Genomic DNA, 17,178 nt, shown 5'->3' with positions numbered 1-17,178 from the left:
GCCCTGGGATGAGGTCCTGATGGCAGAGGGTCAGGAACATTTGTCACTAAGCGAACAACCGGGAAATGAAGGGAATAGGGGCCATAGTACAAAGGCTGCAGTATGGTCTTTTGTTCGAACTTCAAGTGGAGCCACTGCCACATCTGCAAGGGTATAATAGCCCTCATATTCATCTACGCACATAACCCAGCTGCTCATTTCATTAGAGCCCAACTGCAATTCGGCTGCGGGACTTTACGGGACAACAATAATGGGAAGCAAATCGAAGAGGTCCTTCGATTTGGGAGGGTATTCCTATGCCCGAGGTGTTGAGGTAATTAGAATGCAGGCTAATAGACAGATGATCCTTCAATAGGGATTAGGAGAGAAAGTGAAACGCTGGTTGATAAATTACATCCAAAATATTTCATCCAAAAGTTGTGACAGGATAATAGATCAAATGTGATTATCAATTTACAGCTAGTTGCCACACCGCCACATTTGAGCATCAATTTCTATCAGAATTTCTGAAACACGAAGGAATCGAGAGAAACAATAGCTGACAGTTCTTCAATTAGATGCATCTTTCATTGACACACATTTTTTTTGTGTGATTGACTTTCTCATTCTCCTGCTACTGAACTCAACTATTCACTTCCCACACGCTAGTGAAGAGTGTGTGTTTTTTGTACAGCGACTGGTAACATCGAATTCGTTGTCCGACGTGTATACACACAAATCATCCATCTGAAAAAAAGGCCACACATTCTCGTGCTATTTTATTCTACTTTTTGTTTTGCATACTCTCAAAAAAAAACAACAACTCTCCACATACACATCGGCTATGCGTACGTGCACATAACCACTCGTCACCTTCCGTTGTGCCGTTGTAAGGATGTGCCGACTTTCGGTATGATCCTTCCATCACAAAGGATACACACAAAAGAACGAATGAAGAAACAGGCAGGACAACATGCAAAAAAAAAGGATAAGCTTGTCACACACAAAAAAAACCCTCACACCCGCGTCGGTTTGGGAATGTGTTGCTGTTGGTCGTGCTGTTCCTTTTTATGGCTTGTCTCTTTCCTGGCTGATGATAACAAATAAATAAAAAAAACCAACGCACCACAACGTCCCACATTCTTGTTCGTCCTTCTGTGCAGGGTGAATTTCCTTTTTTTTTGCTTCAAGCCCATTTCCGCACACATAAGCGATGGCACGCATCACTCAAACGGTACCACCCGACCGAATGAGCATGAGGGAAAAAAACATTGAGCAAAAAAAACCCAACCGAAGAAAAAAAAAAGGGAAAAATCACCCAGAAGCAGTGAACCGAAATTTTGTAAATCAATCCCTCTTGAAGTGTGTCCTCGTCGTCGTCGTCGTCATCGTTCGTCGTCCTTGTCAATGTATAATTTCCATGCTTTTCTCTTTTTTTCATTCATTTTTGTTCTTTCATTCGTTCACAACTATTTTTTGCTCACACACACACACACACACCTACACTCCCAATTCGTTGTCTATCTCATTTTCCCTAATACACATTTGTCACCTATCGCATCCTTCACTATATTAAAGCGTATCGTGACTTATGGGGGTCGCCTTTTACAATATCGCTTTCCTTTTCCATTATCCTGCCTTGCCGCTGTAGCCCTATGCACACACACCCAAACACACCTACACACATACATCACTGATGGCATGGAAAAGCATTACTCCGCCGAGGGGTTTCAATTTTCCACCATCTGTTCGTTGGGAGCACCAACGCTCTATACCGTACAACTCGTAGCCTCAAACTCCTCAAACGGTGTGGTGGTGTAGGCTGGTTTGAATATTTTTTTTCCGCTTGTTTTTCATTGATCGTTGTTTTTTCCATCCCCTTCTAGCGTATTTTCAACTTCCATCACTGCATTCAATCATTTTCTTTCTTTTTAGTAGTGTGTGTTTGTGTGTGGAATCTCTTACCAATTCTATTACCGCACGATACCGAAGGTTTTCCCCAAATGTTTCCCCACCAATTCCGTTCCAGCAGGGGCGCGCACACACACACACACACAGAGTTGAACCGTGCTCAGCAGAACATTTTCACACCATAGCGTACAGAACCAGTTTTTTATGTTTTGTTTGATACTCACGGTACACCCGTGTAGTTGGGGATGGAACGATGGGGGAAAAGCAACGTTCAACTTTGCTGACTCTCGGGGTAAAACGTCAAAAAATGGTTTCAACAAAAGCCAACAAAAAACAACGCTGTGTTGTGGAAAAAAGTGCACAAGATGAACTGCCATGAAGGCGCAAAAGGATGAAGCAAATCGAAAAAAAAACACGAAATGGCACAACAGTGTGTGCGGTGTGATGAGTGAGTCGAAACTGCCAAATGGAGCACAGAAACGCAAGCATAGCTTTGGGGGAGATGAGATGGAGCAAACAAAATGCAATCATGCATGGAGTAGCTCCATGCTGAATTCGTTGTTGCTGGTGGTGAGACGCGTGAAATGCATAAAAAAAATCCACACACACACACACATAGTGAACAAAGCCAACAATAACAATGTACAAACAGGAGCTGAGAATGGAAGCGAAAAGAAGCTCTCACCCATTTTAAATGTATTAGTACATAAACATTTCCATTTTCATGTTTCTGTGCTTTTCTTTTCTATTCTGTGAGAGATACAAGCTTTGCGATCTTTTGCGGCTACCATGCGCCGTGCTTTATGTTGTGAGCTTTTTTTATCGGTTTGTTGTTGTTTTTTTCTTCCTTTTATGCTCTCGGCACAGCTTGGGTTTCGCACTAGAGATTCCCTTTTACAACACAATGGACTCTGGTCTGTGGTGAGCATAATGTCCTTTTCAGCACTTTTTTCAACTGAACTTTTCACTGTTCCACTATCACTGTGGTGATCGATCATACAAAGAAGCAAGTTTTGGAATGTTTTAGTTACACTACCGTGTCTGTGTAGGTGGCTTCGTGATTTGAAAGATGAGTAAAAATAGCATTTGTAAACTAGAGTATCAAGTGATAGATTTACTAACCTCTCCAGAAAAATTTAAGCTACATAAATCAATTAATATTTTTGATATATTAAGTTTAATTATGTTTTAAGTAGTAATTGGAGCTGCTGTTAACTTAAGCTACCAAGTAAAGTTTAATTATTCCTGAGTTCGCACCTACACTTGCACCACTGAAAAATGTGTTCAAGGATTTGTAGAACGTGGTATTTCACAAGAACACTTTCATCAGCAATGAGCAAAAACAAACAAGCCTAGGTAGATCGAAACCGACCCGTCGGTGATGGATGGCGAACGGTACCTTTCATTTTATCCATTCATGAAAATTTGCCGCGAGTGTTGGGGTTATGGTAATTATGCGAAACTCCGAAATGCCACTCCACTTGTGGTTTTCTTCATGTTAAGCAAATGCTTACACGAAACCCGGGTGTAAAGTATGACTTTTGAACAGCTTTCTGGGAAGTGAACACTTTACTGTTGCATTAACATAATATGAAATGCTCAGAATTTAGCTCCGCATGAGGAAAATATATTTCCGTAAATAAACAATGAGATTTAAACATGAGAGTTTCTTGAAATTATTTTAAATTCCTTTACCTACAATTCAATTCCCATTCGCTATATCAAGCGTGTACATATTAGATCCATTAGCAATGTTAAACGGTTTCAATTTTTAACTATGAGTTGCACGATAACTCCACAAGATTATTCACTCTCCTTTGGATTTCCAAGCCAATTAAATTACCGGAAGAAAAGAACCTTTCCAGTGTGAAATTCATGGTTTGCCACCCACATCCAAAGACGCTTTGTGGTACTTCAATGGATGGAATATGTCTCGTACATCACATTCCCACTAGCATGTAGTGGTACAAGAGAAAATCCTAAGCACGCATCATAAGCAGCCGATAAATATTGTTGGTTTCAATTAATCAAACCTTCCAACACCTCTACGAAACACACACAAGAACTCTCGTAAGCACCCGTTTACAACCATGAATGAGAATGAAGAGAAGCAGATTATTTCGAGCACCATTTCCTTTCTGCCCAGCAAAATGGTATGGCTGATGTGTTATAAATTCACATTAGATAGATTTAATCATTATTAGAACACAACAAGATTCCAAGCTTCCAATGAGCAAGTGCGGAGTGCGGGCATGTGAGCAAAAGACAGAATCATGTAAAAGAGATCAACTCTTCTGGTACCGGCAGACATCACAGAGCAAAAGGGCTTTAAAAACGGTCTATTTCGAGCAGCTGAGCGTGGGGTTTGTTACAAAACAGGACGTAACGACAAGGATTACTGAACACATTTTTAGAAAATTGTAGTTCCAGGGGATTCTCCTTTTCGTTCGAGGCACAAAAACCACATCAGGATGTAAATTACTCGTCATCCTTGTACGAGGCGAGTTGGTCGTTTCAAAACGAGTGCAAGAGTCAAAGTCTCTCCGCCCTCGCTCCGTTAAACCGCAAAACTCAGGTTTACCCTTCGGAACGCACCTACGCACACACTTGTCTCAATTGTAGGACTTGTGGTTAGACACTCGACACCAACCAAACTACTGAAAATGGGGAAAGGGGTTTTTAACTTCGCTCCGTTTGCTTGCTTTCATGCGAATTCTGGAACGATCCTGTTATTTTATGGTTCACTTATTCCCTTGAGGACAGACGACGACGACGACGACGGGCGCTTCCCAGGAAGCATCATTGCCAGCGTTGGTATGGTGGAATTAGAATTTATTACATCTAAACGTGCTCTATCTTTTACCCCCAATGCTCGGCTCTTTGTAAGGTGGTCGGGATACTGAAGTCCTAAGCTAAGCTTACCTTCAGCAACATCACATATCACATGACAGGAAACATGAGGACTTACATCGGTTGCTGTATTTCCGTAGAACGAACGTACGACAATTTCTGTGCTGTGGGTGATGGTCGGTTTCATTTACCACTCATTTACGCAACACGCGCCTGCAGGGTTATTATGCCCCTTCCGCCGTAGGGTTAGTATGTCAAGAACGATAATCATATCTTACTGCGTGTTCCTAGCACCAAACTTCCATTCCCATTGATATGCATAAAATATTTTCAATTGAATACTACTTTTTAGTCACATTTTTTTAACACAAAAAATGGAGTATCAAATCGCATAGCATTCGAAACATTTGAACAATGTCATAACTGTTTCATAAACGATATATCGTTCCGCTCGCTCAATGTGGTGAGAAAAAAAATTCTGACAAATCAATTACGACGAAGAGACAATCAATAATCCCCACCGAAAAAGGGAATAGGAAAACCGCTAGCTATAATGTAACGTTACCTTTTTTTCCATAATCCATAAAATGCAAGAAGCAATAAACTAAACTTCTAACACCCCGACGTTGACATCCGCACGATTTCCACGGGTGAATGTCACCGTTCAACTCTCTACCCTTCGATAAAGATTCCAAATATATTATCCTTCCTTTCGAAACCCGAGGTACGTGTACATTCCTTCTTCATTATTTTGCGCCAAGACACGCCGGTTGTGCCGGGAACGAGAGTAGGGCGAATGTGTTGTTGCTACCGTACGATTTGTGGCACTTTGCCCCATTCAACATCCGTTTTCCGACCGGATGCGACGTGTTTACCACCAGGCAGCAGTTGAGAAGAAAACGGAGAGTCCACCACACCCGAAACCAATTTTCCTTTCATCATCAGCAGTAAAGTTCGCTCGATTGTTGTCGATGCTTTTTTGTCGCTTCCCATTTGCTCGCTCGCTTATGTTGAGCAGCAACATTTGAGAAAAACGGGACGAACGACCTAGACACCGTTTCCAAGCACTCTTGGACGACTTGCTTGGCAGACAAAAGGCTGAAAAGCTTATCCTTAAAAAACCCGAACCCACAGCGTATGACGACCGCCTGGCTGGAAATGGGCTGGAGATGGAGGCGCACACCGCCACATAACCGTGCGCACGATGTTTCTCTTTGGGGAATTCCTACCGAGCTTGGAGAAAGAGAAAGAGAGCTAGAGATGAAACCAACTCGGCAGCATCACTTGAGGCAATAAACCGGTAATAAAATAATAGAGTCTATGTTGCTGCCGACCCCAATGCCGGTGGTGGCGGATTCTCGTTTATGGGATTGTGTTTTTGTTGTTGTTTTTTTTTTCGTTGTTGTGTTGCTTTCGTTCTTTCATTTTTATGTCCTTTCCCTTGTGGTACGATTTTCACCGTGCTAGTGATGGCGCGGTTCAAAAGCAATGTTGTATCAATGTTGCCAATTAGAAGCATGAGTTTGTGGGTGTCGGTTTCGATATTTTATTTGTCAATTTTGCTACTATTTCAATTCGCCCATGCGTGAAGAGGAAGCGTGAAAATTTATTTCAGATTTTTTATTGAACCTTGCAATGGTGCAAAAGGTTGTCTGTCCGTGAGAAGTGTGAAATAAATGGTATGCATTTTGTTTTTCTTGAAATGGATTATTTTTTGCTTCAAGAATATAAACCGTTTGCGGTGTTGAGTAAACGTTCTTTTATGTAATTTATATAATCCTTTTTTGTCAACTAAATGAAGATGTTCTTTTTTGTAGCGTTTAGTATACACTATTGTTGGGACAAATCATTTTCATTTGGATTCAATTTGATTTAAATTCATGTATGTAAATGGATATCTAAACCGAAGGAAAGTCTCTGAATCCTTCAAAGTTTCAAAAACCAATGTATTTCCTGTATCGTGGATCACTTAAAATTTTTACAATTCCAATGTTTCTTGACTCATGCATTATTATTTCTTAGATTCTTTTGTAATGATCGTTGATTGCAGAATTGATAAATCAATTCGCTATGGAAAAAACCGAGTCCAATCACTTTCGGTAACCGATCCATTAGATTGTGGGCAACAATTTATCATTTAACAAATCACACACAAACAGAACAAGTAGACACAACACACGCAGCTAGACAGGGAAAATGATAAATAGAAAAGTGAAGCGAAACGACGCCTGGCGACAACATCACAACGTCGCTTAATTGGTGTGTTACCATGGTCTCCCCTACCAACGAACGGAAAATATTTTCCACAATGAGAAAACTCCACCAACCTCCGCCGGCTTCGGTCGGTCGGCGCAACGATCCGTGCAACGTGGGGTGAAAATTTCCACAACGACGGAAGAATTTGTTCTCAATCCACCCTCCACCGCTTCGAGACACGGGCGCGTGGAAAAACTTTGGCATCACAGGCGCCTCCAGCGACCAGACTCGTTTGTTGATAATGGAAGAGATTTACTGGCAGAGTGAAAACTAGACATGGGGAGAAGATCCGATGTTTTCGGAAGGGATGCAAAGCAGCACGATAGGGAGAAAATGATTGCAATAGAACGGTTATTAAATTCAGCTCTACCATCTCGTGTATACGGATAACATTCTACCGGATTTTGTCACTCCGCTGGCACTCGCCCGCTGTGCTTCGAACCCACATTTTTGTACCGTGCTATAATTTAATGAGTTTTGATAATTTGGCATTTTGATCAACTGTCTTTTGATTGATGTTGATTTGATTGAATTTATTTCGAGTTCAGTATATTGCCGTTAAATTATTTGCCGTAGAGTACAGGGGTTTTGCATCTGTTTATCTAACTATACAAATTGATAGCTTACAGATGATAAAAATTATTACACTTAAGCTCATTTATTTAGGATCTTTATAAACTCTTGTACAAAAGCTTGTTGAAAAAGCCGACCTTAGTCTTACACATTTATAATAAACATATTCTGATACTTCTAAACGTGGTCTTAAACTAAGCTGTATCACATCTTAGTTCCATCGTGTGGTAAATACATGGTGAAGAAAAGCTATCGCGAGAAGAAATTGCAGACTTTTTTATTTCACAAAACCCAACCCCATTTCATGCAAGCGCTACAAAAAGCTTACATCCACAATTCTCACTCTCTTTCTCTCTTCCCATAAACACACACACTCTTTGAATGGTAGTACAAAAGAACACAAAAACGCATCCGCATAAGTTTGTTCTGTACTTCCTCTGTACCACTGCACTGCGAACGTCCCGCTCACTTTCAATCCGACAAAGTAAAACTAAAAACATAAGAAAATGTATAACAATTCACCAACACGCGGAGGAAGGAGAACCCACTTTTCCTTCCCCCCCTCCCGCTCTTCCGCATAACCTTTTCCACGGTAAGTGGTGCGAGATTTTCCAGAAAAAGCAACATAAGTGGTTTTGGTGTGGGGAAGCGACCCGAAAAACGAGACAGTCAAAAATGCTTTCGAAGGAAAAAGGGAAATAAAACAACAACCAACAAGAAAAAAAATCCCCCCCCAACCCATGGCGAAAGAAACTAAGCAAGAGTGAACAAACATAATTTGAAAGGTAGGAGAGGAAGCAGGGCGAGTGAATAACAGAAAAGAAATACGTTGTTCCATAATCTGGCAAAGCAAAAAAAAACGGAAAAAGGAAACTCCCATTCCTTCCGGAAGCCGGAGGTGGGCAATTTCCGCACACAGACCATCATCACAATTTGGCTGGGAAGACTGGGATGAAGCTGTAGGGAAGCGGAGAAAACCAGGCCGAGGGTGAACATGAAATCTAGGACGAAAGCAGGGAGCGAATTTCCCGACGACAACTTTTCCCAAACAATCCTAAGCTCTTTATGTCTCACTCGCGTCTCACACCCGTTCTTGCGCCATCTTTTCTGCATCCTTTAGTACACCACCCGCGGAGCGAAAGAGAGAGAGGATAGGAGGGAGGTGAATGAGACTTGCCTCCACTTTACACTTGGTTTGTTTACCCTGTCTCCATTTTCCTCTCGCTCAGGCAGAGGTTTGTTTTCTTTTTCCTCTGCCGTCACTCGTTTTTCCTCTGCTCCTTTGACACCGAAGAAAGCATGCAGCGAAACGGAACGGTTCTTGATTATGTGTACAATTTATATTTCATTTCTTTATTCGAAATATATTGTTGTTTATTTCTGCCTGTCCGTTTCCGAGCACCGTTGCATTCGCTCTTCACGTTCCCGTTCACGATGGGGCTTACCATGGCTTCCACCACCACCCGTGGGGTTGTTTTCCGGGTTTACGTTTACTCAATCTTTCGCTCGGCGCAAAACGACCATATCCTATCTAGCTGTGTGTGTGTGTGTGTGTGTGTGTGTGTATGTGAGCCAGCTCAGCTGGGTGTGACGATGGTGCAGGGAGTCTACTACTTACGAGAACTTCGATACGAGAACATGGGGCGTAACACAACTGCTTTTGCTGCTTGCAGGGAAACGAGAACGAGAAATCTCGCGCGACCTTCCTAAGGGGGTTGTGGTGCTGAAAGGAAACCCATCCTAGAAATGGATTATAAAAGCAATGTACCATCAACATATCCCACTTCAGATCAACACACACACATATACGGATGTGTGGATACATTTGATCGGAGGGGGCACGTCAATACATGAAATCGTTTTGAAGCAAGGAAAAACAACATTTCCATACATTGGACGAGGAAAAACCTTGCTCTTGCTGTATTCATTTTGGGCATTGATACAGGTTTACGGTACATCTCTTCAGTAGCGTTTAGTTTGCACGTGCAAACCAACAGGAAAGAAAGAAAAAGAGAAGGCGAAACATTGATGCTGGAACAGTAAAACAAAACAGCAATACAAAGAAATATATTGAAATAAACCAACAACCTGGCAGTACGTGCCATAGAAAGCCTTGTGTCGACGAATCTACCCGCTAGCGATACCATCAATATAAATAAATACATTCAGGGCGGTCAACCCACCTACCTCCCTCTAGACACATCAGCAAAGAACCGAGGAAATGAAATGGAGAGTAACATAAACACGTCCTTGGCCTGGCGCGAGGAGGACTCGACGGGCGGGCTGAACAATCAAGCGGAGTGAGAAAAATAAAGAATAAAGATAAGTAAATACAAAAAAGTTGGCATACTTCTTCTTCCACATCTTTCTCTTTCATTGAAAAGAAAAAGGCAACAAAAGCAACTCTCGACTAGCACCACCCGGGGTTGGTTAAATCGCTCGGATGGTGGTGGAAAGCTGCCCACCCACCCACACCGAATTCGTATCGAAACCTAAATCGAGATACCGATTGCCTTCTGTTTGCAAATAAAAACTCGACGGAAGAAAAAATAATATATCCCCAAACAGAAAGAACTGAAGAACGCCGACGACAGATGGGAGACCATGCGTCTCCATTTGCTGCAGCATCCCACCCAGTACTCAGGGCAAAACACGGAGGATTTTGGAGGCGTCCTAATTGGGCGCGGCATGCGGAAAGCCGGCATGAGGAAGAGCTGCCTCCGAGTTGTCCTGTATTCTATTTATCGATTCCAACCATCGGTAGCGAACGTTGTTGAGAAGGAACGTTTCTCCACAGCAAATGCAATGGGTAGAAAATAAACAGAACCTTCACTTCCGCTTTTCCCGTTCACACTCTCCCTGGGGCTTCGATAAGGAAAACCAATTTTTATTGAGACAGCAAACGATACTATCGGCACCGGTAGCGGCAACGGTTACTGAAGGAGGCCACAACATTTTTTCCGATCATCGTCGTTGTATTCGTAGTCACCATCATCATCATCATCATCATCATTTCATCGGGGTTCTTGGGTGTGAGCGAATGTGCTCTGTTGTACCATGTTCAAGTTTATCCTTTCGCTCGATTGCACATACTAACATCCTTGTTTGCTTTTGGAATATTTTTTATTTTCTAGCAAGATGCCCAGTAACCACCATTGAACGCTAATTCTCTACCAACGAAACAGAATCATCAACATCATCGTCATCACAATCCTTAAGCTGATCATTTTTCGAAACACACACACACACAAAACTGTGAAGAAAAGAAAAATACTTTACCCTGATTCGGAAGAAGAAAAAAACCGTTGCAGAAAATCGTCCCAAACACACACACCGTTCGAGGTTTTTGAGTGAAATTCCTCTGCCTTTCCGCTATCTGTTTCATCCCTTTCGCAATAACACTGTCCTACCCGCCCTCAAGGCTATGTGAAGGGCTATCGTACACATTCAAGCATCCATGGAGGACGGAAGTTTGCTTTGCTCTTGTTCGTAATCTTGTTTTGCGTGTAGTTAAATGCTGAAAGGATAAAAAGGCATTCGAGCGTTGCTTTCGTGTGGTGCTTGGAGAATGTTTCGAACCACAACGACGACGACGACGATGGTAAAGCGGCGGTGTCTTGTCATCGGCTAATTTTAGCACCGGGCGTCGTTGGTTTCCGTTTGGGCAAAAGATTATAGCAAACGGATACAGTGGTTGTGGAAGGTTGTTGTTAGGAATGGAAGATAATTAAATATCACCGTATTACGACGTTCACATTGATAAGATACGCGTACCATGTGCTATAAGTAATACAATATAATATATCTGATGAGATGATAGAAAGCCGAAAAGTAACTTTTTGGAATGTGTAACTTTAATTTAGATTTTTTTTTAATTATTATATTTTAAGTAATTTTAATATTAAAGTATGTTTTTACAAAAAGTAAGCAAAAAGGCTTTCTTTACAATTATATTATGCTTTTGAAATCTTACTACCGCTCATTGACACAGCACATAAATTATAATGTGGCAATAAGTTATCTTCTCCGCAGCTGGCGGATCGATCAGTAATGATTTCCAGCACCGTAACGCATCAATATTCCGCAAGTGTGATCATTTCGAAACATTACTCTTACAATTTTTCCGCCCTCCATTTCAATTCCGTATTGAATCGAATTTCCATCTCACACCACCAGCGATGGATCGACCAACATTTCTTCCCTTCGGCTATGATTGCTTTCGACAACGCAAATACCAACATCCCCATCACTGTCCCCACACCCCCCCCCCCCCCCCTCGAGGGGTCGGCTACGATATAACATTATCTACCCAGAAGAGGATACTTTCCACCTTTTTCTCCTTTTTTCTGCTTTCTTTCCGGATTCTTTTCTTCTTCCTCACACTTTCATGATTGCCGGAGTCTTGTTCAATTGCAAAGAAAAACGACCCACATCGTTCGCAGATCACTACTCTGTGCAAGGATCTTAGTGGGGGGTGAAGCGAACTGAACTGAGAGCTGAACGCTGAATATACACCCCCAGGACCAAGTTTTCTCCCTTTTTCCACCACACAAACGTTCGATGGCAATTTGGGGAAGTTGTTCGGAAACGGAAACGAAATCAAAGGGCACCGACCGGTTGGTGGATCGAAGAAGAAGTGATAGCTATTTCTTTTACTTTATTTTCTTGCTTGCCACTTCTCTTTCATACTGACTGTGGTAGGAGGGAGCCAAGTATCATCAAATAACACAAAAAAAATCCCCCAATGGACGGTGAGTGAAAACGAGATCGAAAGCAGATGATGCTTGGGGATGATAAAATCATGACGCTAACGCACACACACACACATACACCGGAACACACGACACCACCTTTTTGCTGTGAAGGATGCAACATAAATGTTTTATCATGTGAGAAGACATCGTACAACAAGCACGGAGAACGGTTTCGTTTATGAGTTTGTGTGTGAGGACACTTTTTTGTGTGTGACTCTGCTTTACAAATTCAATCGGAAGCAACACCGAATGGGTTGGAAAGTTAGGGATAACAACAACAGATACACAAACACACACACACCAAAAAGCCATAATAAAACCAAGCAACAGAACGACCGGTTGAAGAAGGTAAACGACGTTGAAACTCTATCGCCGCTTAACACGTTTGTCCAGTGCGATTGCCATTTCGCCAGTTGATGGTTTTAGATTCGGTTTAGTTAAGACGTTGGACTTTTGCATGCCAATGAAATATCCAACGGTAAGTTGTTTATATGAAGAAAATTTTTAATATATGAAAATGTTTAGTCCTTTAATTAGTAATTGTTTCGAATGCGATCATTTAAATATTTTATTTGTCAAAGTATGTATATAAACACTAACTTTTTTCATTATTTTCTATGCAAGAATTGAATCATGTTTCAGAACTGAAGCACTTCCACTAGAAGCGGTGCAATCTTATTTTACAAATGAAAAAGATAACAACACATCGGCAATAAAAGAAAAGAAGCTCCTCGAAAAGCTTATCCTTTGCAATGAATATCAACACAATTCCTTCTTGACAGCTTCCGCTCGGTTTTTCAAACAAAAAAAGGGAAACATACAAAGATAAATTGTACCATCATGGTACGGTACACACACAAAAAAACTCGGCTCCATTCGCCGACCCCAGTTCTTTTTTCACTCATCCGTAACCGGGAGAAGATCCATGAAAAAACTACCCGACATCGTCTTATCCGTAACATAACAACAACCAACAAAAAAAAGGAGGAAACGAAAAGAAAAAGAGTCAACAATGGCTCGTTACGACGATGAAGGGAATTGGGAAATCGACTTTCCACTTGAGCGACATTGAGTGGGACAGGAAAATAAAACACCCACACCGTGTCACGTTCCCTCCTCTCGCTCACCGCACGTCGCCAATAGCATTCGCTGCGTCGATACAATCGATTTCACCATTCCCTCCATCAAACTCGGTTGAATAAATCAACGGAACAAATTTTATTTTCACAACACGACTTTTGCTCTGCTGTTTGACAGATTTAGCCGTGTGGAATGGTGAAGCAAGCAGATACAGAAAGGATGCCAGCAGAAGCGATTGAAAAGTGAAAATAATTTGTGTTTCTTTTCGGAAAAATGCACCCCCGGAAAATTAGATAATCAGTCGTCAAATGGATAAAGTTTCAACTCTCTTTTGAAGTTCATTATGACTTTTTTGTTAAACAATAAAAAAATAATATAAAAATATAAAATAATATAAAAGTATATAGTAAGTAGTAAGTAGTAAATAAAGTAAACATAAAAATATGTAGTAAGTAATAATATAAAAATGAAATATTATAAAAGATTAAGTCCCATACCTGTAAGCAAAATAAACACGAAAACAACTGCTCATGCCGATACATAATTCTACACACCTTCATACACATGCTCAATTGAGTGGCATTAGGCTTTACAGGATGCTCACCTACCCGGGGATGATATACTCCCAGTGGGAAATGGAGTGGAATACTGCTGGGGATCACTGCCGATCCCTTCTTCGAATCGATTTCCATAAAACATTTATTTCAATTTCAAATTAATATTAAAGAGATTTGTTGTTCGCCCGCAAAACAACGCAACAACGCACCTGTACAAAACCCATCCGACCGCAAAACAGATTAGACAGCCAGGTAAATCCATTCCATGCCGTTTCAAGCACAGTGTGATAGAATGGTGAACCGGATATCAGTCCAACCGGAATCAAAACAATCCCCTTGGCAAGCGGAGGTGGCTAGAGAGAGAGAAGGAGCAAGGATATGTTTCCCAGCGGTCGGTAAACGATGGTCTTCACCCCGTTCCACTCGAATCGGGTTTCTGTGGTTTCCAGTGGTCAGAAAGAACCAAACGTTCAACCCATTAGAAACAACGAGATGAGACGGAATCGGGATGAATCGGACGCCGGACCACACCACACCCATGAGGAATAAAATGTTTTCGTAACCAAGCCAACTAATCCCTAGACCACCACCGGAACCAATCAACCGACCCCACCGTTGCTGGTAAAAAGCATCCCAAGGGAAGGGTTTTTAAAGCACAGCGTAAAACATGGCCCCAACCAACCATCGTCCACAAAAGGAAATCACCGACGCAAGCAGGGGGAAATGATTTCGAGATGGTAATAACATATCGTTGCTTTACGAATGGATGACCTCCTGGCAGAGTCCGATCTTCGTCGCCCAACAAACGGTTCATTGTGTGCCACACCGAGGTACTTTGCTTCGATCTCTCGCACTGGAAGTGAAAAGGAAAATCTCGAACAGTGATTGTGTCTCCTTTGTTGATAAGCGCACAGCGCCTTCAGTCCACCCACACCCACTACCGCTAATCAATAAATGTTTTAATCACCATTCAAGCGAATCTTTGAAGCACAATTTGCAAAGATCCACCAGGTAATTCCACAATAAACATAGGCTGTGAGAGCATGGGAATATCCTGCACCTTTCCGGTCGACAGGGTTCATTACGGGTATAACCGTAATGTACATAACGCACAAAGTATCACACCTGAAAGCGTCTTCCAAACGTTCCAAACTGCTGCTCCTTTCCATATCGTGTGTGTGTGTGGCTTCCTCTGGACTGGCTCAACATTCTACGACCACAAACCGCAGACAGAATTGATGATCGAAAAACGGATATGCATGTGGTGTACTTCGTTGCACATCCTCTACTCACGCCTCACGTCGCCAAGGCTGTTTGTGTCTGTGTGGGTGTGGGGATGGATCAAGAAGCGATATAAGTTGAGGATATGCATTGAACCACATTTGTATTCCCTCACTTTGCAGCTTCGCTAGCTGCTCGGAGGTTGAGGTTCTGGCAATTCTGCATTGCTGTCAGGTCCATCAAATCGTCTTCAAATCCCGCCCATACACACACGCTCCACTATTCACGGTTTACCCGAAAGCCAATGCTCGAGCTAGAACTCGCACGAACCGGAGAGGACCTTGCTCGGTTGCGGTTGCCCCACATTTTCCATTACGTACTCGTATGAAGCGAACATCATAGCTCACGCTGCTGTCTGCCAGCATCGATGCAACGATGAAACACACCGGAGCACAACTTTCCCAACAGCCAGTTTTATCCTTCCGGCTTTCACGTTGCGTCAGCTCATATGTTATTCATACATGTTTAACTAACTTTTCATTCGATCTGGTAATCGTTTTCTTCCTTCCACTGCTAAAGAAAATACACACGCACACACACACATGAATACTGTATGTGTGCAGAGGTGGTAATAGTGCTCTAAATTTCCACTACATCGTTCCACATTTTAGCCCCTAAACCACTTCCAGTGTAGTTGCGGTTGGACCGACAGATTAGAGCATCTCAAACTAAGGCCAGTGGAGGAACCGAAGGCAAGTGACGCTGGCTGTTGATTCGTCCAAGATCGGGAATGGGGTTCCCTCTGTACGGGAAGTAGTTTACACTCATCTACATCGACGGTGACCTCTTCGAATGCGATTGGACCGAGTAACGGAGAAGCTAGAGAGCTTTGAGATATCGGACCAATGGTTAACAATCTGGTCTTGTTCGAAGATATTACCGCATGAAAGAGACCTTTGCATTGAAGTAGGACAGCTTTTGGAAAGTTTTGTTGATTTGTTTAATTATTAATTTATTTATTTATCGTCGCTTTGGCATCTTTGTACATACGTAACTACAAATAGGTTGCGTTACAGAATGAAACTATAAGGAATATTATAAAAATCTAAATAATTTGTGTGATTAAACTGCTATTATATATTTATTTAAAATTGAGAAACAAATTTAGATTCAGGACTTAAATCATAATAATTCAATTTTCATTATACATCCAGTAAGGGTTACTATTTCATTTTTAAAACACTTAGTTTAAATTATTATTGGAGTTATTATTTACCATAAAACATGATGCAAATCCATAGCAAAGCTACAACCACTGTGTGAAAACATCCTACAACACATTTCCCTTCCAAGCATCAAGTATAAGTTAGGCAAGTTATCCGCATGCTTTACAGTTCCCTCCCCCAAACCTAAAACCACATCCTCGAACATACTCGAATGCAAGTCCCAAAGAGCAAGCGATCAAAAGCCCTTGCCGTCTCCATCAAGCGGACTTAACTTTCCGGTGTTAGCCGGATTGCTCGCCCGGTTTGCTCGGCTAGCGTGGTCGACGAGTAGCCAAACGGTGGTCCACCGCGAAGATGCTGAAACTTGGCACTGGTACGTCATGATCGTCATCGTCGTCATGCAAGCATGCCCGAACCGGCCGGTGTACCCGGTGTATCGTCCAAGCACGATGAATAGACGATGAATGGTGTTCATTGGTTTTCTCAGGGTACAAATTACGTTAAAGCGTTATTTGAGGAAGGCTCACCATAGTTGCGCGCTTCCCAACCATGCTGTGTCGCCTGTTCGTCCTTATGCTTCTGTGAATTCGCAAACGAAGGTGAGGAGAACATGTTAGCAACCGGCAATCTTCTCACGGGTCCGGGTGGGCAACTTTTGTTTCCTTCCATTTCGTAGCACATGGGGTTCTCCGTTTCACAGCAAAGAGCTCCAGCCATTTCGATGTTCGTTTGAGAAATAACCTGACGCAATGGAGCATATTGGTGCATGCC

General features: G+C 42.1%; 1 protein-coding gene across 18 annotated transcripts in view; it reads right to left on the bottom strand.

Moving 5' to 3' along the window:
- The window catches only part of LOC125762571 (protein groucho-like), a 198,126-nt gene that overhangs the window by 70,185 nt on the left and 110,763 nt on the right, over nt 1-17,178 (bottom strand). The gene's annotated exons all lie outside the window — the stretch shown is intronic.

The sequence above is a fragment of the Anopheles funestus genome, chromosome 2RL (genome assembly GCF_943734845.2).
Source record: "Anopheles funestus chromosome 2RL, idAnoFuneDA-416_04, whole genome shotgun sequence".
Taxonomy (NCBI): Eukaryota; Metazoa; Arthropoda; class Insecta; order Diptera; family Culicidae; genus Anopheles; species Anopheles funestus.
The sequence above is the reverse complement of the archived record's forward strand: the minus strand, read 5'-3'. Positions and strand labels throughout refer to the sequence as shown.